This window comes from Pristiophorus japonicus, chromosome 10, assembly GCF_044704955.1.
Source record: "Pristiophorus japonicus isolate sPriJap1 chromosome 10, sPriJap1.hap1, whole genome shotgun sequence".
In the NCBI taxonomy this organism is placed as follows: Eukaryota; Metazoa; Chordata; class Chondrichthyes; family Pristiophoridae; genus Pristiophorus; species Pristiophorus japonicus.
In genome coordinates this window covers 18,968,179-18,990,658 of record NC_091986.1, presented here as the reverse complement: position 1 = coordinate 18,990,658, position 22,480 = coordinate 18,968,179, and positions in this window count along the sequence as shown.

Sequence of the window (22,480 nt, the reverse complement as noted above, 5' to 3'; positions counted from 1 at the left end):
TCATTATCGATGTGCTCCACATGAACTCTCTGAACTTCAGCTTCCAGCGATTTCCCCCAGTATTCATTTGGCCTCGTAGGGCTTACATCGGGACCGTCCTCCTCTTACATCAACCTGGCTGCAGGTTTCCTGCACATACGCGCCAAGTGACCGCTGACGTTGCAATTTCTGCAGGTGTATTGCTGATACCTGCAAGTTCTGGCTGGGTGTTTGCCTCCACACCTCCAACATGAGCTGGAGGTCCCGTTGTTGGAAACAAAAGGTCCATTACCAGTCGATCGTCTCTGACTGTCTCTGTAACTGTCCTTAAGTGCACCATTAACAGGTGTTGATGGCCCCATTACTGGCCGCATTGTCCATTGCGATGGCATGAATCGCTGTTCAGCTAGCCATTGTCTCTGTTGAATTACCCCTTTGGATTGAACGGCATGCTGGGGCATGTCCAATTGCCCTTGTCTGCCGAGAGAACTGTGTGTCGCATTAACAATGTTGACTCCCTGGTCGTTTGCTGCATTTGAGCCAAGATTTTGTCATACATCATTCTGGTTTCTTCCTCCCCTGAGATAAATGTCTGGGCTATCAGAGCCACCACTTCAAAGGTCATGTCTTTGGTCTCAATCAGTTTCCTGAAAACCCCAGTGTGCCCGATGCCCTCAATAAAAAAGTCTCGCAGCATCTCCGCGCTGCAATCATCTGGGAACTTACATAGGCTCGCCAGTCGCCGGAAATCTGCCATGAAGTCTGGAACGCTTTGCCCTTCTCGCAGCCGGTGCATGTAAAACCAATGTCTCGCCATGTGCATGCTGCTCGCCGGTTTAAGGTGTTCCCCGATCAACTTACTGAGCTCTTCGAACGTCTTGTCCGCCGGCTTCTCTGGCGCTAGAAGTTCCTTCATCAGGGAGTACGTTCTGGATGCACAAACGGTCAGGAGATGAGCCTTGCATTTGTCGGCCGAATCCTGTCCCAACCATTCCTTAGTGACAAAACTTTGCTGTAGTCTCTCAATAAAGTCATCCCAATCATCACCAACACAGTACCTCTCTTCTGTGCTGCTAGTGGCCATGCCCGCGTGGTTTAAATTCCAGTTTCTCGTCACCAATAATATGTCCTTACTATACAGTATAAATGCATATGAGGCCCATACTTGAGAGAAGGTCACTCTGTGACCAGTAACCTTTATTACCAAGACCTCAAGTGATGAAGGTGGGTGGAGCTTCCCCTTTTATACCTGAAAGTCCAAGTTAGGAGTGTCTCCCACAAGTTCACTCCCTTGTGGTCAATGTTCTCAAGGTGTACAACTTAGGTTAGCTTATACATGGGTCACAATGATAGTTGAATACATGACAAAGGCAACATTCTTGTAAATCTCCTGTGCACTCTTTCCAGTGCAATCACATCTTTCTTGTAACATGGTGACCAGAACTGCATGCAGTACTCCAGCTGCGGCGTAACCATTGTTTTATACAGTTCAAGCATAACCTCCTTGCTCTTGTATTCCATGCCTCGGCTAATAAAGGCAAGTGTTCCATATGCCTTCTTAACCACCTTATTTACCAGGACTGCAATCTATAGGGATCTGTGGGCCTGCACTCCAAGATCCCTTTGTTACTCTACACTTTTCAGTGTCGTACCATGTCATGTATATTCCCTTGCCTTGTTAGACCTCCCCAAATGCATTACCTCACACTTATCCAGATTGAATTCCATTTGCTACTGCTCCGCCCACCTGACCATGTTCCTGCAATCCACAGCTTTCTTCTTCTTTGTCGACCACACATTTGGCACCCTGTGTACCATTCACACTGCTGTATTCACAGTTAATATTAGGGTTGTTGAAATTCCCCACTATTTCAGCTCTATATTTTAGTGTCATCTGCAAACTTCTTAATCATACCCCCAACATTCAAGTCCAAGTCATTGATATCTACCACAAAAAGCAAGGGGCCCAGCACTGAGCCCTGCGGAACTCCACTGAATACAGCCTTCCAATTTTAAAAACACCGATCAAACATTACCCTTTGCTTCCTGCCTCTGAGCCAATTTTGGATCTCACTTGCCACTTTGTCCTGGATCTCATGGGCTTTTACTTTCGTGACCAGTCTGCCATGTGGGACCTTATCAAAAGCTTTGCTAAAATCCATTTACTCTACATCATATGGACTGCCCTCATCAACCCTCCTGGTTACCTCTTCGAAAAATTCAATCAAGTTAGTCAGACATGACCTACCCTTAACATATCCATGCTGACTGTCCTTGATTAATCCATGTCTTTCCAAATGAAGATTTATCCTGTCCCTCAGGATTTTTCCAATAATTTTCCCACCACTGAGGTTAGGCTGACTGGTCTGCAATTGATCTATCCCTTTCTCCCTTTTTAAACAAATGTACTGTTGTGTCCCTAACACAGATGAGACTGCACACAGGGAGGTTAAAGTAACAGTGACCTCAGTCTTTATTAAGACACTCCAGAGTGAGGAACAAGCCTTAGGGACCGGCTTATATACAGTGCTCCCAAAGAATGCTGCGTTCCCTTGGGACTTCAGGGGATGTGCTCCCTGGTGGCAGAACATGAGAGTGCATGCTTTACAGATACACAACAGGAACAATATTAGCTGTCCTCCAGTCCCCTGGCACCAAACTTGTAGCCAAAGAGGACTGGAAAATGGTGGTCAGAGCCTGTGCTATTTCCTCTTTTGCTTCTCTTAACAGCCTGGGATATATTTCATCTGGGCCTGAGGATTTATCCACTTTCAAAGCTGCTTTTAATGCTTCCTCTCTCACTATGTTTATCGTCTAATATTTTACACTCCTCCTCCCTCATTGCGAAGTCTGCATCGCCCCTCTCTTTTGTAAAAACAGATGCAAAATGTTCATTCAGAATCATATCCACAACTTTTGCCTCCACACACAGATTTCCTTTGTGGCCTCTAATAGGCCCCACTCTTTCTCTAGTTATCCTCTTGCTCTTAATGTATTTGTAAAACATTTTTGGGTTTTCCATGGTTTTACTTGCCAACATTCTTTCATTCTCTCTCTCTTTGCTTTCCTGATATAATTTTTCAATTACACCCCTACACTTCTTATACTCATCTAGAGTCTAAGGGGCTCTAGATATATTAGCCCCACCCTTTTTTTTAAGGGAACATACTTGCTCTGTACCCTCAGGATCTCCTCCTTGAATGCCTCCCACTGCTCTGACACTGAATTACCTTCAAGTAGCCGTTTCCAGTCCACCATGGCCAAATCCCATATCAGCTCAGCAAAATTGGCTTTACCCCAATTGAGAACTTTTTCCTGGTCCACCTTTGTCCTTTTCCACAACTACCCTAAGTTTTACTGAATTAGATCACTAGCGCCAAAATGCTCTCCCACTGATACCCCTTCCACCTGCAACTCTTCATTCCCCAAATCCAAGTCCAGAACCGCCCCCTCCCTTGTTGGGTTTGTTAAATACTGGCTAAAGAAGTTCTCCTGAATGCATTGTAGGAATTCCGCACCCCTTGTATCATTCACACTGTTTTTTTCCCAGTTAATATTAGGGTAGTTGAAATTTCCCACTATTTCAGCTCTATAGATGTTACACTTCACAACAATTTGCCCACATATTTGTTCTTCTATCTCCCTCTGACTGCTTGGGGGTCTGTTGTACACTTCCAGTAGTGTGATCTCTGCTTTTTTGTTCTTTAAAATTGAACCCATATGGCCTCGTTTGATGACCCCATTAACATATCATCCCTTCTCACAGCTGTAATTGTTTCTTTAATTAATACTGTGACACCCCCCTCCTCTCTATCCCGTCTGAAAACCCTGTAATCTGGAATGTTGTGCTACCATACCTGTCCTTCTTTCAGCCTTGTCCCTGTAATGGCTATAATATCGTACTGCTAAGTGTCTATCTTGGAGAATGTGCAGAAGAGATTTACTGGAATGGTACTAGGGATGAGGAACGTCAGTTATGTGGAGAGATTGAAGAAGCTGGGGTTATTCTCCTTAGAGCAAAGAAGGTTAAGAGGATATGTGATCGGGTTGTTTAAAATCATGAACAGTTTCGATAGAATAAATAAGGAGAAACTGTTTCCAGTTGGTAACCAGAGGATACTGATTGGCAAAACTATTCGAGGCGACACGAGGAAACATTTTTTTACACAGCGAGTTGTTTGAGTGCATTGCCTGAAAGGGTGATGGAAGCAGGTTCAATCATAACATTCAAAAGAAAATTGGATAAATACTTGAAGGGAAAGAACTACAAGGCTGTGGGGAAAGAGCAGGGGAGTGGGATTAATGGGATATCTCTACCAAAGAGCCGGCACAGGCACGATGGGCCAAATGGTCTCCTCCTGTGCTGTTTCATTCTATGGTCCTATGATTCTAACTTTGTGTGAAGGATATCTGCAGAACAGCTTTTGTTTCTCTGACTTTCAGAAGCTACTTTTTGGACAACCTCTCTTTACTTGTCTTATTCCATGATGAAGAAGTGAAGAGATGCAAGCAAGCAAAGCAAGCTATAGTATGTTGAAGGAGGATTGGTTTAAAAGCCAGTACCAGTTGAACCACTGAAAGACTATTCCACGACATGTTCAATTTGGATATGTATTTTGTAAAATCATCTTTGTTTCAACTAAGAATTTACCTGATGACTACTAACAGATTGTAAACACTTGTTATAAACTCATACATGCACCTTGATTCTTTGTACCACATGCATATTTGATATGTAACTTTTACAGTTCTTTATCTGATCACCTTTTTCATATTATATGATCACCTTTTTCATGTTAATCAAGTATACAGTAGTCATTAAAACCTAAAATTTGTCAAGCTTTGCAAAACTGAGATAAAGAAAAATTCTGCCTTCACACAATTAACATAGTATAAAAATTAACTAATTGGGACAAAATAAAATACTTGGGGTGAAATTCGGTCGAGCCCTGTTTGGGCACGATTTGAAAACAAAGATGAGAGTTTTGAAATCGAGACATTGCTTAACCAGGAGCCAATATGTAGGTCAGCGAGCAGAGTGGTGGGTGAATGGGAATCGTGCGAGTTAGGACATGTTTTGCCGAGTTTTGGATGACCTCAAGTTTACGTAGGGTAGAACGCGGGAGGCCAGCCAGGAGTGCGTTGGAATAGTCAAGTCTAGAAGTAACCAAGGGAAGGATGATGGTTTCATAATCAGATGAGCTGAGGCAGGAGCAGAGACAGGCGATGTTATGGAGGTGGCAATAGGTGGTCTTAGTTATGGTGCAGGTATGTGGTCGGAAGCACATTTCAGGGTCAAATATGACACACCAAGGTTGTGAATAATGTGGTTTAGCCTCAGACAGATGCTAGGGAGTGGGATGATGTTGGTGACCAAGGAACGGAGTTCGTGGTGGGGATGGAAAACAATAGCTAAGGTCTCCTCAATATTTATATGGAGGAAATTTTGTCTCGTCCAGTACTGGATGTGGGTCAAATAGTCTGACAATTTGGAGACAGTGGAGGGTTTGAGATAAGTGGTGGTGACGTAGAGCTGGGTGTCGTCAGCATACATGTAGAAGCTAACGCTGGGTTTTTGGATGATGCCACCAAGGGACAGCATGTAGATGAGAAATTGCAGGGTATCACAGCAGTCCAGCAATCTGTCCTCCAATCAATGGCTCAGAATGCTGAGGCACCACCTTGGGGGAGTGGCAATGGCTCCGTGGAGCAAAAAACTTCTGTCTTCTCTCAGGATGATAGCATTCATCCTCCCACCACTGCCACTCCATCAGTGCCCTTGCTGTTGCCCAACAGCCAGCCAGCTCAAATACTGCCGCCCACGCCGAGGTGGTGCATCCGCAGTTGGGCCTGCTAAACTTAGAGCTCCTCGAAGTCGTCCTGTGAGATCATCTGCACTGTCCTCCACTGAAAGTCAGCAACCTTCCACAAGGCATGCTGCAGCCACTGGGGATAGCACTATGTAGCAGCACTAGGACAGACAAAGGAACACTGAAACAGAGAAAATAGGTACAGGAGCAGGTCATTTGGCCCTTTGAGCCTGCACCACCATTCAATATGATCATGGTTGATCATGCAACTTCAGTACCCCATTCCTGCTTTTTCTCCATACCCCTTGAACCCTTTAGCCGTAAGGGCCACATCTAACTCCCTTTTGAATATATCTAACGAACTGGACTCAACAATTTTCTGTGGTAGAGAATTCCATAGGTTCATAATTCTCTGGGTGAAGAAGTTTCTCTTCATCTTGGTCCTATATGGCTTACCCCTTATCCTTAGACTGTGACCCCTGGTTCTGGACTTCCCCAACATCGGGAACATTCTTCCTGCATCTAACCTGTCCAATCCGGTCAGAATTTTATATGTTTCTATGAGATCCCCTCTCATCTTTCTGAATTCCAGTGAATATAAGCCTAGTCGATCCAGTCTTTCTTCATATGCTACTAGGCTCTAAGGGAACGCACAAGGGTGATTAATTGACTTTGTTATGTAATATTGGGCAGACTGATGTATAAAATTGGATTGGAATATTTATTTTGTGGTGGCTTTTATTTCAGCTGTGTGGCCAAAAGAGGATGCTGTGATGTTCGAAGACAGAGGGAAGTTAAGGACTCACTGGGTCCGTGTACACTTCGCACGGACCCGGTGAGGCCAAAATTTTAGGCCCATTATCTTCATTACATACAGGTCAATTTTCAAATATCTGCTGGGCCACCATAAGCGAAGATCAGAAAATCTACCCGACAGTGTATAATGATTAAAAGTTTTGGAGAATATTCATATATCTTTCAGAAGATGCTCATTTGTCAGGTGCGTTGTGGTTGGCTGCAGTATATTGGAAAATAAATTGCAGACTCCCACTGCGTGACCCATCTGAACTTAATGCTGTAATTACCATCCTATAACTTAGCTATTCATTTCCCAAAGCACAATTCAATGTATCACCATTGCATTGCATTGATATGTTTTCTTTCCTTCATTGCACAATTTAAATTGGCCCAATATTCATCTTTTAATGAAAAGATGGAAAACGTCTTGTTTTTGTCTTTAATTAATGGTAGCAAAGTAGGCAGCTTTGCAGTACACGGTTTCTGAAAATGCAATGTTATCAGTGTGTTGTTAAGGGTGGAATAAAGCTGGCAATCCCTCATTTCGTAGGTGCCGCATGCACCAGTCTGTAAGTTGAGATCTGTTTTGCCTGTAGTTCAGTTGCTTGGGTGATGTTCGGTGAGATTTCTTGACATCCCCTTTTAGCTGCTTCATGCTGCAGCGGACAACTTCAATTTTAGATTCAAAGTACTCAGTCAGACAATTGGATATTTAATTCCACTGGAGTAGTTTAAATTTGCACATATTTTCAATCAGATAATCCTGTGGCATCTTTGAAAACATCTGCCCTGGATATTATAGAGATTAGGTTTTGCCACTGGAAGATCTCAGAAAGACAAGATGCAACTTTCCAGAAGCTGCATTTAATTTTCTAATCTATTCTTCATAACCCAGATTTAATTTTCATGTTTGGCCCATTAGAGTAAAAAAAAAACTCAGTGACAGCTTGGTGTTGAGTTCCAAGTATCTTTACTCAGGAGTAAGAAGCATAATTACTCACTGGTGCCTGCAGATCTTATAAGTTTAGAGCATGTCACTGGTGAGATATTAGCTATTTATTTAGTCCTCTTAACGAAGAACCTGTTGGACTCCCATTCTAAATCCTCAAGGATGTGAAAAGGATTACATTGTACTCGCTAACTAAAAGTTGCCCATTTATTTAAATCTGGTGGCAAGATGAATTTTAGCTGAAGCGACTTAGCTTAGGCATTGACTCCACGATTATAGCCATTTATTGTGGAGGCTGAGCAATTTCAGTTGTATGGAGCAAGATGGTGAAATTGGTCTTGGGTAGTTGCACAAAATAGGTGCTAGCAAATTGGCAGCTGGGTTTATACCCCACCCGATTCTTTTTTCCATTGAAAACAAAACAGGACAGGGTGTAAAAAGGGTTTCTCCCTTCGCTCATTTTCTGCTGGCACCCAGGGAATAAGTTCACCCGAGCCGGGTAGCAGTGAGAACATTGGCAGGCAGCAAAGGCTTTTGTAAACACCATTTGTTTGTGAAATTCAGCCTGACTTCTCCTTTTGAATGTTTCAGTGAACCAGGGAGGTAAAACAAAGTTGGTCCTGTATGCTTGTCATCGTTTCAATATGTGTACTACATAATGGATGAGGACCTCAACACCACTTGAGAGGGAGCAGCATCAGAGGATAGGACAAGACTTGTTCTTGTCTTCTCCACCCGCCACCCACCCCCACATTTCCCTGTACCTATTCTTGCTTAAAACCGAGTATATCTGCCACATTTTCCGGTTCTGACGAAGGATCAATGACTTGAAACGTTAAATCTGCTTCTCTCTCCACAGATGCTGCCTGATCGGTATTTCTGACATGTTTATAGTTATGATAGGACAAAACATGCTGGTGACAGAGATGCCAGCATTCGTTTGTCCTGCAAATCCCCGGGAGGACAGACGCACCAACGTCAGTGTTCTCGATCAGGCCAACATCCCCAGCATCGAAGCACCGACCACACTCGACCAGCTCCATTGGGCGGGCCACATTGTTCACATGCCTGACACAAGACTCCCAAAGCAAGCGCTCTACTCAGAACTCCTACACGGCAAGCGAGCCCCAGGTGAGCAGAGGAAATGTTTCAAGAGCACCCTCAAAGCCCCCTTGATAAAGTGCAACATCCCCGACACCTGGAAGTCCCTGGCCAAAGACCGCCCTAAGTGGAGGAAGAGCATCTGGGAGGGCGCTGAGCACCTGGAGTCTCGTCCCCGAGAGCATGCAGAAAACAAGCACAGACAGCGGAAGGAGCGTGCGGCAAACCAGACTCCCCGCCCACCCTTTCCTTCAATGACTGTCTGTCCCACCTGTGACAGAGACTGTAATTCCCGTATTGGACTGTTCAGTCACCTGAGAACTCACTTTTAGGGTGGAAGCAAGTCTTCTTCGATTTCGAGGACTGTCTATAATGATGCTAAATGACACATAGCTATTGTGAAATAGTGAGCATTTCTTGTACAGATGACATATTACACCAATACAGCAGGCCATATGATACAGTTACAACCAATGTTCCCCAAATTATTTTTTTGTTCGCGAGCCCTTCAAATCTGCGTGGCTGCACATGCACAGTACCTCTTACAGAGGCAGCAGCTGGTGGGTGGCCTGCGCGGGACCTCGCGATTACATGGCCACGCACCTTCAGGGGAACATTGCTTACATGTGTGTCAATGTCAGTTTTGACATACTGTGCTGACAGGGTTGTAGAGAGTATTTAGGAATCATAAAAATTGCTTTCTTTAACTTCAAGGATATGATTTAAAATGTATTTTTGAGCGATGCTGCAAAATGTAATGCTTTCTTTACCTTGCACAGCAATGTGGAGTAATGCTGTGTAATGTGCATATTTCGGATACTGCAATGTACTACTTAGTTTGAAAATGCACCTTATGTCACAGCACTGAGGTCACTGAGGGAAAATGCTAATTTCTTGAAATTGGCTTTTCATTTTCTTTAGTTTTGTTTACCCCTTTTACTTCTCCTCATCTGAAGATGTGATCCATGGTATAACGTCTGTAAGCTTATAATGTTTGTAGCTCCACACTGTGGATGTGGATGTATTGTGTATTACAACTGCAGAGTTAATAATAAACAGAACAAGACAGATTCCGGAAGCTTCCGAGAGAGCTGCCTGCCATGTTAGGAGCTGTGTGTGCTGTGCTCTGTGAAGTTATCACATTTGAAGACAAGGATGTGATTTTTCGGATGATTTAAAGCTTAAATTTTGTTGGTGAAGGATACAGCCAGCCGATAGAGAGACTTTGGAAGTTTCTGTCTTTCGAAAAAGCTACAAAAATCCGAGGTAAAATACAGCACATGATGTGAACAGCTAGAGATTAAAATGGCAGGTGTAATGGGACATGCACTCAAGGAGAAAGTTGAGCATGAGCTCAAAAGACTAGAGACTGAGAACATTATTTGTAAGATAGATCGATGTAATTGGGCTACACCCATTGCTGTTGTATCTAAGTCCGATGGTAAGGTAAGATTGTGTGGTGATTATAAAGTAACCGTAAACCAGGTTCTAGAGGGTAATGTCCCCAATACATTGCCGTATATCGAAGATTTTTTCACAACACGGACAGGTGGTCAGATATTCTCAAAATGGGATCTTACGAATGCCTACTTACAGCTTGAACTAGATGAGGAGTCCAAGTCATGTTTGACTATAAATACTCATCGAGGACTATATCAATTTAATAGGCTACAGTTTGGAGTGTCTTCCGCCCGTGCCATATTTCAAGGGGTGATGAACCAGATTTTGCAAGGTATTGAAGGGGTAGTATGTTATTTGTGTGACATATTAATGTCAGCACCAAATAGGCAAATGCATAATAACATGTTGAATGAAATCCTCAAATGGCTAGAGAAGCACAGAGTATGAGTGTCTGCTCGTAAGTGCGAGTTATTTAAAAACTCAATGGAGTATTTGGGTACAGAGTAGACAAAGATGGTTTACATCCAACCATGGAAAAATTGGATGCAATTTGAAATGCACCCACTCCCAGGAATGTCACTGAACTTCGTTCATTCTTGGGTCTTTTGAACTATTATGGGAAATTCCTTCCAAATTTGGCTATAGTATCACGTCCACAGAATGAACTATTGAAAAAACAGGTCCATTGGAAGTGGTCAAAAGAATGCGATACAGCATTAAGGAGTGTAAAAGCAAAGTGGTAGAGAGCACCATGTTAAGTTCACTATGACATATCTAAGGAGGTTAAGCTAGCATGTGATGCCTTGCCATATGGAGTTGGGACAGTGATCTCTCATGTATCACGTAGTGGGGAGGAGAGACCAATTGCTTTTGCTTCACGCACTCTCAGTGCCAGTGAGAGTAATTATGCGCAAATTGAAAGGGAAGCTTTGGCATTAATTTTTGGGGTCAAGAAGTTTCGCAAATACTTGTATGGTCGTAAGTTTACCATTGTTATGGACCATAAGCCCCTAACAGAAATCCTCCATTCAAAGTCCCCAGTTCCAACATTAGCTGCAGTCCGAATGCAGAGATGGACTTTGATTTTGTCAGCATATACATATGATATTGAATACAGACGATCAGCTGATCACAGTAATGCTGATGCAATGTCTAGATTGCCTTCCCCATCACAAGTTGCACCCGATAGGGACGAAGTGTTTTATTTTTCATACATTGATGAACTGCCAGTCACAGCTGAAGAGATTGGTAGAGCAACCAAACGTGACCCAGTGATGTCAAAGGTGTATGAGTATATTGCAAATGGATGGCCAAACCAGGTAACACGATACACATCCATTCTTCATTTGTAGGAATGAATTATCAGTCGATAAAGATTGTATCATGTGGGGTGCAAGAGTGGTTATACCAAATAAATTCAGATCCAAATTATTAGGAGAACTCCATGACCAGCACCTGGGAATGTGCTTGACCAAGCGTTTTGCACGCAGTTATTTATGGTGGTCAGGTCTTGATAAAAATATAGAGTACATCGTGAGTCAGTGTATGACATATTAATTGGTAAGCAAGCAACCACCACCAGTACCATTACAGCCATGGAAATGGTCTCCCAGGGTGTGGCAAAGGCTACATATTGATTTTGCTGAGTTAGAAGGACAACAATTGTTCATTGTGATTGATAGCCATTCGAAGTGGGTTGAGGTGTTCCCAATGTGGAAAATAACAACAAATAAAACATTGGACATTTTACGAAAATTATTTTCTTCATTTGACCACCCTGAAGAAATTGTTTTGGATAATGGACCGCAATTTCATTCAGAAGAATTTGCACAATTCACGAGCAAAAATGGTGTGAAACACAATGTTCCACCGCACCACCCTGCTTCGAATGGTGTAGCAGAGCGCACTGTACAAATTGTAAAAAACATGCCCTCATAAAACAAATGTTAGATCCAAATCCAAGGAAATGACAGTTGTCATTGGGTCACAAATTGGCTAATTTTTTGATTACATATCAAAATACTCCTCATACAACTAGAGGTAGAACACCAGCAGAGTTATTTCTCAAACGACAGCCACGAACCAGATTCGCGTTGTTAAAACCAAATTTGGCACTGTCCGTAGAAGAGACACAATTAAGACAGAAAGTGAATCATGATAGAGGTAGAGTAAAAGTGAGAAGTGTGAAATTAAACCAGAAGGTGTGAGTGAAGATCCATCACCATAAATGGTTAAAGTGGTTACCAGGAAGAGTGGTGAAGATGTGTGGTCCTCGCACATATTTGGTAAAGATGTTTGATAATGGACAGGTTAGGTTTGTTCATATTGATCATATTTTACCTACAGACATGGAAGGAGTTGAAGGTGGGAATGATTCAATTATTTCTGACTCATCAGATAGTTTTGATATACCAGTAGCAAATCCTAAATCCAATGTACTGGAAACAAATCCAGGAGAGAATCAGAATGAAAGTCTGAATCCAAGTCAGGAAAACAAATAACCTGAAGTTAGAGTGAGTTCAAATGAAAATCAAGGAAATTCCGTGGAGGAAAACGTTCCTCAGGATGAGCCTCGAATGTGTGTGAAATCGACACCAGGTTTGGAAGGTTCTGTTCGAGAGCAAAGGTATCCTCTTCGAAACAGAAAACAAGTGGTAAAGTTAAATTTGTAAATATGGAAAAAAAAAATTGATATCCTGTGTTAGGTACAAACATGAAAGTTATGTATGATGTTTGTTATAATAACTTCTTCATTAAGGAGGGAGAAGTGTAATGTCTTTATGCTTGTAATGTTTGTAGCTCCACACCTTGGATGTGGACATATTGTGTACTGCAACTGCAGAGTTAATAATAAACAGAACCAGGCCGATTCGGAGGCTTCCGAGAGAGCTGCCTGCCATGTTAGGAGCTGTGCGTGCTGTGCTCTGTGAAGATATCACACATGGTATATTTAGTTCCATTGAAACCAACAGACCTCTTCCAATTGGCCATTTTTCTTGTGGGTGACTAGTGAGTTAGCGTTGTCCATCAGGCCAACATCCCCAGCATCGAAGCACTGATCACACTTGACCAGCTCCGTTGGGCAGGCCACATTTTTCACATGCCTAACACAAGACTCCCAAAGCAAGTGCTCTACTCGAAACTCCTACACGGCAAGTGAGCCCAAGGTGGGCAGAGGAAACCTTTCAAGGACACCATCAAAGCCTCCTTGATAAAATGCGGCATCCCCACCAACACCTGGGAGTCCCTGGCCAAAGACTGCCCTAACTGGAGGAAGTGCATACGGGAAGGCGCTGAGCAACTCGAGTCTCGTCGCCGAGAGCATGCACAAACCAAGCGCAGGCAACGGAAGGAGTGTGTGGCAAACCAGACTCCCCAACCACACTTTCCTTCAATGACTGTCTATCCCACCTGTGACAGAGACATAATTCCCGTATTGAACTGTTCAGTCACCTGAGAACTCACTTTTAGAGTGGAAGCAAGTCTTCCTCGATTTTGAGGGACTGCCTACGATGATGATTGGCAAACCATTTCACCAAGGAGGATTCATATTTGAGCTTGATGCTGTCCGACCTGTGTACGCATGCAATTCGAGCAGGAATCGCTGGATATATATCAGTCCCAAAAAGCCTGGCTAGTCTTTAACTTCCATAGTCTAGCAATGCTGGATATTGTTGAAATCAACTAGATCAGGACCTGGACTGAACTTGTAATTTCCTGATCATTATGGTTCAGCAACATGTCATCTGGTCCATATACCTACTGAGCTATTGCATGAGATAAAAATTATTTTGTAATCATTTAAAATATTTTTGAAACCAGTGTTACTAGTTCTGACGAAGGGTCATCGACCTGAACTCTAACTCTGTTTCTCTCTCCACAGATGCTGCATGACCGGCTGAGTATTTCCAGCATTTTCTGTCTTTATTTACTCCTTTGCGGTCCAGTTTGGAACACTGACAATGTCTTCTTTTTCTTTTTCTTCTTCTCAGGCAGACCCCCAGAATCGGAGATGAATTGTTTCCACGCTAATATGAGTTCTAACATGATTGATGAGACCAATGTGGAATCCACAGCCTCTGTCACAGCTGGGGCAGGTGGTGGTTGAAGGGCCGGGTGAGTGGGGTGCTTGCTTGGTCGTGCGCTCCTTCCGCTGTTTGCGGAAGAGACCAGAAGTGTGCAGCGCCTTCTCGGATGCTACTCCTCCACGTGAGCGGTCTTGGGCCAAGGATTCCCAAGAGTCGGTGGGGATGTTACACTTTTTCAAGGCGGCGTTGAGGGTGTCCTTGAAGCATTTTCTCTGTCCCCCTGGGGCTTGCCTGCCATAACGGAGCTCGGAGTAGCGTGCTTGTTTCGGGAGTTCAGTATCGGGCATGCGGACAGTGTGGTCCGTCCATCGGAGCTGATCGAGCGTGGTCAATGCTTCGATACTGGGGATTTAGGCCTGAGCGAGAACACTGACATTGGTGCGCCTATCCCGCCAATGGATTTTCAGGATTTTTTGGAGGCAGAGTTGGTGATACTTCTGCAATGCTTTGAGGTGCCTGCTGCACATAGTCTATGGGTTGGAATTTGCATCTGGATCGCCCCCGCCCGATCGTTAGCGGTATTCCAGCGCTTGTGTCTTTTTAACCGCCGGAATACCGCTGGTGCGCGCTCCCCAGGTTTTCGGGTCATTGATGTCGGCGGCAACCAAGCATTGCGTAGTCCGTGCAGTGGGCAGCCAAACCAGAACAAATGATGGCAATCACCTTACCTGTCGATAGGAAAGCAGAACCTCTGTCCAAATTGGCCAGAAAAGCTTCCCTGCGCATGCGCGACCATTCTGCCACGATTTTGTGGTCAACGATGACCCTGCACATGCGCAGAGAAGAGAAGGTCAGCACTCAACATTTTCAAGCTGCAGAGGTTAGTTCATATCAGCCAGAGAGGAGCTGTGACGATTTTTCAGGTTTTTTGAGGAGTATTTAGTATCTTGACAATTATATCATATTATAAAAGAATATAAATTAATATAACTAATAATTATTATTATAATAAATCTTAAAAAGAATAGCAATCATAAATAAATAAATTATTATTTAGATTGAAATATATATAACATATGTATATAAATACATTTCAATACAATGGAGAATCAAGCCATGGAAGTGGAGAGGAAGTGAGGTGGGAGGAAAAGGGCCACTCATTTCTTGCAGGAAGCCCAGGAGTCATTGGTTGGCGAAGTGGAGGCTAGTTGGAATTAGTTAACATGGGGTGAGTGAGCGAAACGTTCACCATTCATGTATCAGCGGTTATGGCGGGAGATTGCTGAGGCAGTGTCCTCCATCGTGCCCGTGATGTGGGGGCCGAACCAGTGCCACAAACGGTGGAATGACCTTGTTGGGTCTGCGAGAGTAAGTAATACCTTTTATCATGCATTACTGATTTACCCTTAAGTAGTGACACATTTTATTATGGTGTAAAGCTTGGTTTCATTTTTAGTTCTCATCATCGATCTCATTGGGTTAGTCTTCTGTACTTTAATGTGTCAACATGCAACATTTGCGTGCTAACAAAACTTAAATCGTGCACACGTTGACGAAAAGACTGGCGTACGATTAATTGGAGAGGTGTACCAATATCTTGTGTATGTATGTGTGTGTTCTGTAGCTGTCAAATTAGTTTACACATATTTTTTGTCAACTTTGCAAAAAAAACTAGCCCACAACAGGGCGGAGCTACGTAAAACGGGCAGTAGTCCGCCCAACACTATTCCACTCATGGAACTCAAGGAACGTGCTGCAGCCTGATGGGGGTGTATGATCGCACCACCACGTGTGTTGGTGCCGAACCAGTTGTCCCGGAGGGTAAGTCTGCATAATTCCTGGGCTGTACTGCGGTCATGTAATTCAATCTTGTGGCAATGTAATGTAGAATGTAATGTAATACTGGGAGCAAGAAATATTGTTAGCTGTGACATGATTTATTGGTTGATCACTGGAAACCAAAGTGTTTGGGACTGAAGTTTTGTTATGTCATGTACTTTCTTTATACTTTGCTTATGATAATTTCATGTAATGATTCTCAGTAAAAAAAATGCTAGTTCTCCACATAAGTCTGCGCAAAGTGAATTATTCCCATGTTACCTCTGACCCCTCCCCTCCCCTGTTGCCAACCATTAATGTTATGTTTTTACAGTTGCACAGGTGGAGCTGCCTGCCCCTCCCAGAGGGGAGTCATTGCAGGGAAGACCAAATGAAGAGATGGTGGTGGAGGAGCTGCAGGAGAACATTCCTCAAAGTGTTGTAACGCTGGTGTTGCATGAGGTGGGAGGGGTAGTGGAACTTCAAGGGTCCTCTCTACCTGCGGCCACTGGTTCCTCGTCAGAATCCAACTTCCGAGGAAGCGGGACCAAGCAAAATGCAATAGCGCACACCGACCCCCATGGTGAATCCGCGGTGGCCAATCCGCCAAAGTGGGACCGCTGCGCGACAGGCAGATGCGAGCCTGAACATGGACTGTCCAGGATGAGCATTGAGTTGATTCGAGAGCTCCCCCAGGCCATTGCTGGGTTGTCAGAAAACATTGCACTTTAGCAGCCCACCAATCAGAGGGCATGGCGGGGCTGATTGCCGTGGTGAGGGAGAACACCCAGACTGCCAATGCCAATGCAATGCGGCAATTGACAGTCATGGGATATGGTACTGCACCTGGCCGTCGGGAGGAACCAGTTTCTTCCGACTTTGAAGATGGGTCCTTAGCACCTCCATCTTCACCAGAACCCCCAGACATAATGCTGCCATTGTCAGCCCCCCCCCCCTCCCACCTCGGCAGTCATGCTCGAGGTGCTCTGCTGGTGCAGAACATTCTGATCCTGACATGGGCAGGACCAGGGGTATTGTTAGTGGGAAGAGGAGGAGGGAGTCAGGGCCGAGGGTCCGGAGGGGATTGGGGAGGAAAGGCATTGGGGAAGGTGGCCGCAGGTAGAATTGTGGGAAGGTGCAGGGTCTTTTCAGTGGTGTTTATACTGTTGTTCATGTTGTTGTTGGTCATAATGTTTGTTGTTGTCAAAATTTGTATTCATAAAAAATGATATTTTATTAGGTTGTTAATGTTTAAAAATTTACAACATTCAGATAACATTTTATTTAACTAAACCATTCTTGTACTATATCTCACTCACTTCTGGGAAGGGGAAAATATATCCCATTTGACAACTTTTAGGAAAGACAACTTTAAGTGTGTGATTGCCGGTGTCCCTTGTAAACTCATACCTCACCTTGGATGACCTAGACACAACTGACTGGGGTTTACTTGAGTTTTGTGAACATCATGTAACTGGGTAAGCCACTCACAATGCAACAGCTGTAACAACTTGTGAGCATTCTCAAAGGTGCATACATTACAGCTGTGAAGCCTGCTGCAGTTGAATAGCCCCACAACCCACACTGTCAAGCTACGTGAAGAATAGTTACTTGTAGTGAGTGACTCCCTTCTCACGCCACCCCCCACCCCCCACCCCCCCCAGACCTCCTTGTACACCCACTGACTGAGTCCCTTCCCCCTCCCCCTTGACTTGGATAAGATCCCATTGCATGGACACAACCCCTCCCTCCACCGTATGAGACAGTGAGCCCCTTTCGCTCTCTAATCCTGTACTGCGAGTTAATTTAGTGTCTGGTGTGTGACTGAGACAATGAGCCTCTTTGAATACCCCTTTGAGTATGAGAACTTTTTTTATTACACAATCCAATAATTTGCAAGGCTTTTAGAGGTCACAATCCTTCATAGACTTCCTGCTACAATGTTTGCACGTGGGTGAGGCGATGTTTCAGTCCACCACAGAGTCGAAGTGTGAATCGGCTAATACAGAACCAAATTAGAGCAGAAACTCAGCATATATGTCAGCCCAAAGCCTACTGAACAAAAGGTTCTCCCAATTCTCCCAATCACATTCAAATGATACAAAAGTTCATTTTCTGCATAGAATCACTTAACTAGAGTAGTGGTGGTCATCGTGTCGAAACATTTGCATCAAAAATGGCTTTTCTTCATTATCTACGATCTTCTGGGCCACTGTCAAGCTGCAAACAAAATGGAGGGAGGCATAACACTGGGCCCAAGTCAGGTAAGTACTCCAGAAATGGCCGGTTTCCAGCGGAGTAATAACGGGCAGTAAGTAGCAGGCCTTAGAAAACATATTTTAATGGAATTTAGCGCTGGGAGTGTATTTTCCGAGATTTCTCGATGTCCAAAGTGGGCAGGCGATTTTCAGCAACGCCGGTTGTAATGGTCGGCCCAAATTACCGCCGGCAATAATCGGGAGCGGAAATGGGTGGTAATTTCCATTTTTTATGAAAACGGGCGGTACTGAGTCGTAACTGGGCAGTAAATGGGCGATTTGAGGGGAAATTCTCGCCCTATGTCTCATCATCATCATCATAGGCAGTCCCTCGAAATCGAGGAAGACTTGCTTCCAGTCTAAAAGTAAGTTCTCCAGGTGACTGAACAGTCCAAACAGGAATTACAGTCTCTGTCACAGGTGGGGCAGACAGTCATTGAGGGAAAGGGGTGGTCCATATAGGAGGGCGGTATCACGACTGCTCTGTAGATCATGAGCTTGGTGCTGGGTTTGAGGGCCTGGTATTCGAACACTCTTTTCCACAGGAGACCGAAGGCTGCACTGGCAACTGAAGGCGGTGTTGGACTTCATCATTGAGGTCTGCGCTTGTTGACTGTGATAGAAGTAGAATGTGAGCTTACATTGACCAAGCTAAGATATTAATCTTGGTTATTGCAGCTTGTGAGGCACACAATAGAATTCAGGTGCTTTCCCAGAAGGAGGAAAATAAAATTGGAAGATGAATCATCTCAGACTGTTCCTCTAAATATCCAACCTCCGCTTACAAACTACTAGTCGTACCTACCTTGGAATAAGTAGCGTTCAATCTTGCTGAATGAGCAATGTGCATACAACTATGGACCTAAAAAGAGGAGAAAATCACTAAACTTTAAAAGATTTGCTCTACATTGACTTTGAAACTTTCTAATAACAAGACATTGGTGTTGTTTGTACCAATCTTTTGGGATATCAGCTTTGATTGTCCTTTTATAGTTTATTCAATAGACAACGATATTCTTTTATTGTGGAACTACAAACTAGTATTCTAGTATGATCTATGGCCGCCAATAACAAATCATTATATTTCCCCTCATTAGCTATGGTGCAGGGTCTTGAGGGGTTGTTGCTGTAGAGATGACAGTGACAATGAAGCACATAATCATGTAATATCATAGGTGCTTTCATTTTTTTGTCATTGCAAATACATCATCCTAATGACTCAGATATAACTGACTTGGTATTGGTGAGGTGGGGGCACAGTAGCACAGCTTTGTTTCATTCAAAAAAGAAGGACCATGAAGTGGCAAAGGTTCAAAATGGCAAATGTTCAAAATGGCATGATTTTTTTTCAAGTTGATTATTTTCATTTTTTTTGTTTAAAGAAGACATTCAAAGACCTTCTTTAACTATCAGTGGACTATTTCCATTCCACCCCAACAGAAATTATGGCACTGGTGCATAAACAGACTGATAACAGATCTATTTATCATTTTCTCATCAGAGGCAGTCCATCGAAATCGAGGAAGACTTGCTTCCACTCGAAAAGTGAGTTCTCAGGTGACTGAACAGTCCAATACGGGATTTACAGTCTCTGTCACAGGTGAGACAGACAGTGGTTGAAGGAAAGGGCAGGTGGGGAGTCTGGTTTTCCGTACGCTCCTTCCACTAACTGCGCTTGTTTTCTGCATGCTCTTGGCGATGAGACTCGAGGTGCTCAGCACCCTCCCGGATGCTCTTCCTCCACTTAGGGCGGTCTTTGGCCAGGGACTCCCAGGTGTCGGTGGGGATGTTGCACTTTATCAAGGAGGCTTTGAGGGTGTCCTTGAAACATTTTCCAGCACTGAATGGAATACATGGAGCACTATATCATGATTAGCATTGATGTTAGTAATGAAAATACAATTCTTCTAGGATATCCAAATAATCACTTTATTAATACAAAAGCAAAATACTTCGGGTGATGGAAATCTGAAATAAAAACAGAAAATGCTGGAAACATTCAGCAAGTCAGGCAGCATCTGTGGAGCGAGAAGCAGAGTTCATGTCTTGAAACATAACTCTGTTTCTCTCTCCGCAGTTGCTGCCTGACCTGCTGAGTCTTTGGTGCTGCACGTGTTACTATTTCTAAAGTGACATTGCTATAGCAAATTACTGCATCAAATTGTACTGATGTCACTCTGATGATGTATGAAGCTGACATATTCACACAATGTGCCACAGACGGTTGGGATGGAGGTTTACTCCCAAGTTCTCTCACACGGTAACCTCGCTGGGCTTTCAGAAGAGGCACAATGATGAGGTGAATCCGTTTTAAACAAGGAAAGGTACATTGATGAATATTAAATTCACATTCATGTAAGAATCATCTGAAAATTAGCCGAAGAAAGAAAACATTTTATTTGTACAGCCGCTTTCCTACCTTACAACAGCGTCTACACTACAAACATACTTCATTGGCGGTAAAGCACTTTGGGATGTCCTGTGGAAGTGGATTTGCCCTTGCTTGTTTCGAATCACCCCCATTACAACAGTTCTAGTCCCGGGAATTATAGCGGTAATCAGAAATACAGAGTTATAGACAGATCTTTCGGCCGCAACCGTCACAATGCTTTTATTCGTTAAAGCACACACCTGCACCCAGTAACACACACCCTGGTGGTATAAAACAAACAAACAGTACAACACACAACACTGGCCCATCTGAACAGGCCCCTATCGCAAAATACCCATGACTAAAACACCCGTGCTTAGCTCAATAGGGCACCAACAAATCTGTCTAACAGACTGTGCGTACGCCTACGATCTGCGCAGAAACCTCCCCACTAAACCCCTAAGGCTTGGTTGGAACACACGACACCCCTTCACACCTTGCGGTGGTATTCAGGATGTGTGGGCTGGGATAATGCTCACCAGTTACCCCTCTGACTTACTCGCTGCTTCTCCCGATGAGTCGAGGCTCTCTTTGCTCATCGATGGTGGTTTCTTCTCTCCATTCAAGACGGAGTGCTCGGTCCTTGAGTGCGTTGAACGAAGCGAGCAAGCGTGGAAGAGGAGAGAGAGAGAGAGAGAGAGAGAGAGAGAGAGAGATGGCTGCAAACTGCCGTTTCTTAAACCTGAAAAATGTTTCTGAATTCTTCGTGCCAAAAACCAGACCTTTACCTGAGGCAGTCCAACTAAAGAGCACTGAATCACATCTTCGGCCTGAGCCTTTGTTACTGGGCTGTTCCTTAGGGGTAAAGGCTCCAACAAGTCTGGGTGGCCAAATGGCATCCTTTGTCCTGATGGTCCCATGCTCCAGGGCTCACAGTCATGTCAATGGCTTGAGCATTGATCAGTTTACCTGATCTCTCACTGATGGGTTCCCATTACATGACAAAAGATCCTCCACCAGCCATCTTCCTGCGATTTCAGTCATTGACCAATCGCTGTCCACCTGATATGTATTCCTGTGGAACGTGTCCAGACCCATCATAGTCTGCTGTCTGCTCTTCTGCAGTATGAAAAAGCAAAGTCCAAAACTTAAAGTCCAAAATGTTTACACTGATGCTATCGATGTTTCCGCCGATTCTTACACCTGAGCTATATAAATGCAAGTCTTTCCTTTTTCTTTTGACCTTATCAAGTCTTGTTGAAATTTCTGAAGCTACTTCATGTACAATGGATGATTATGAAGTACAGTGACTGTTATTGTGTGCAAAATGGCTGCTATGTAATAAGAATCTTTCAGCCATCATCATTATCACCATCATCAGCATAGGCAGTCTCTCGGAATCGAGGAATACTTGCTTCCACTCTTAGAATGGGTCCTTAGGTAGCTGAACAGTCCAATACGAGAGCCACAATCCCTGCCACAGGTGGGACAGATAGTTGTTGAGGGTAAGGGAGGGTGGAACAAGTTTGCCGCGCGTTCCTTCCGCTGCCTGCGTTTGGTTTCTGCATGCTCTCGGCGATGAGACTCGAGGCGCTCAGCACTCTCCCGGATACACTTCCTCCACTTAGGGCGATCTTTGTACAGGGACTCCCAAGTGTCGGTGGGGATGCTGCACTTTATCAGGGATGCTTTGTGGGTGTCCTTGTAATGTTTCCTCTGCCCACCTTTGGCTCGTTTACCATGAAGGAGTTCCGAGTAAAGAGCTTGCTTTGGGAATCTCGCGTCTGGCATGCGGACAATGTGGCCTGCCCAGCGGAGCTGATCAAGTGTGGTCAGTGCTTCAATGCTGGAGGTGTTGGCCTGTAAATAGCAAGGAGACGAATGACCAGTTAATCTATTTCTGGTGGTGTTGGTTGCGGGAGGAATGTTGACCAGGAATCCAGGAGAACACCTTGCTGTTCTTTCCA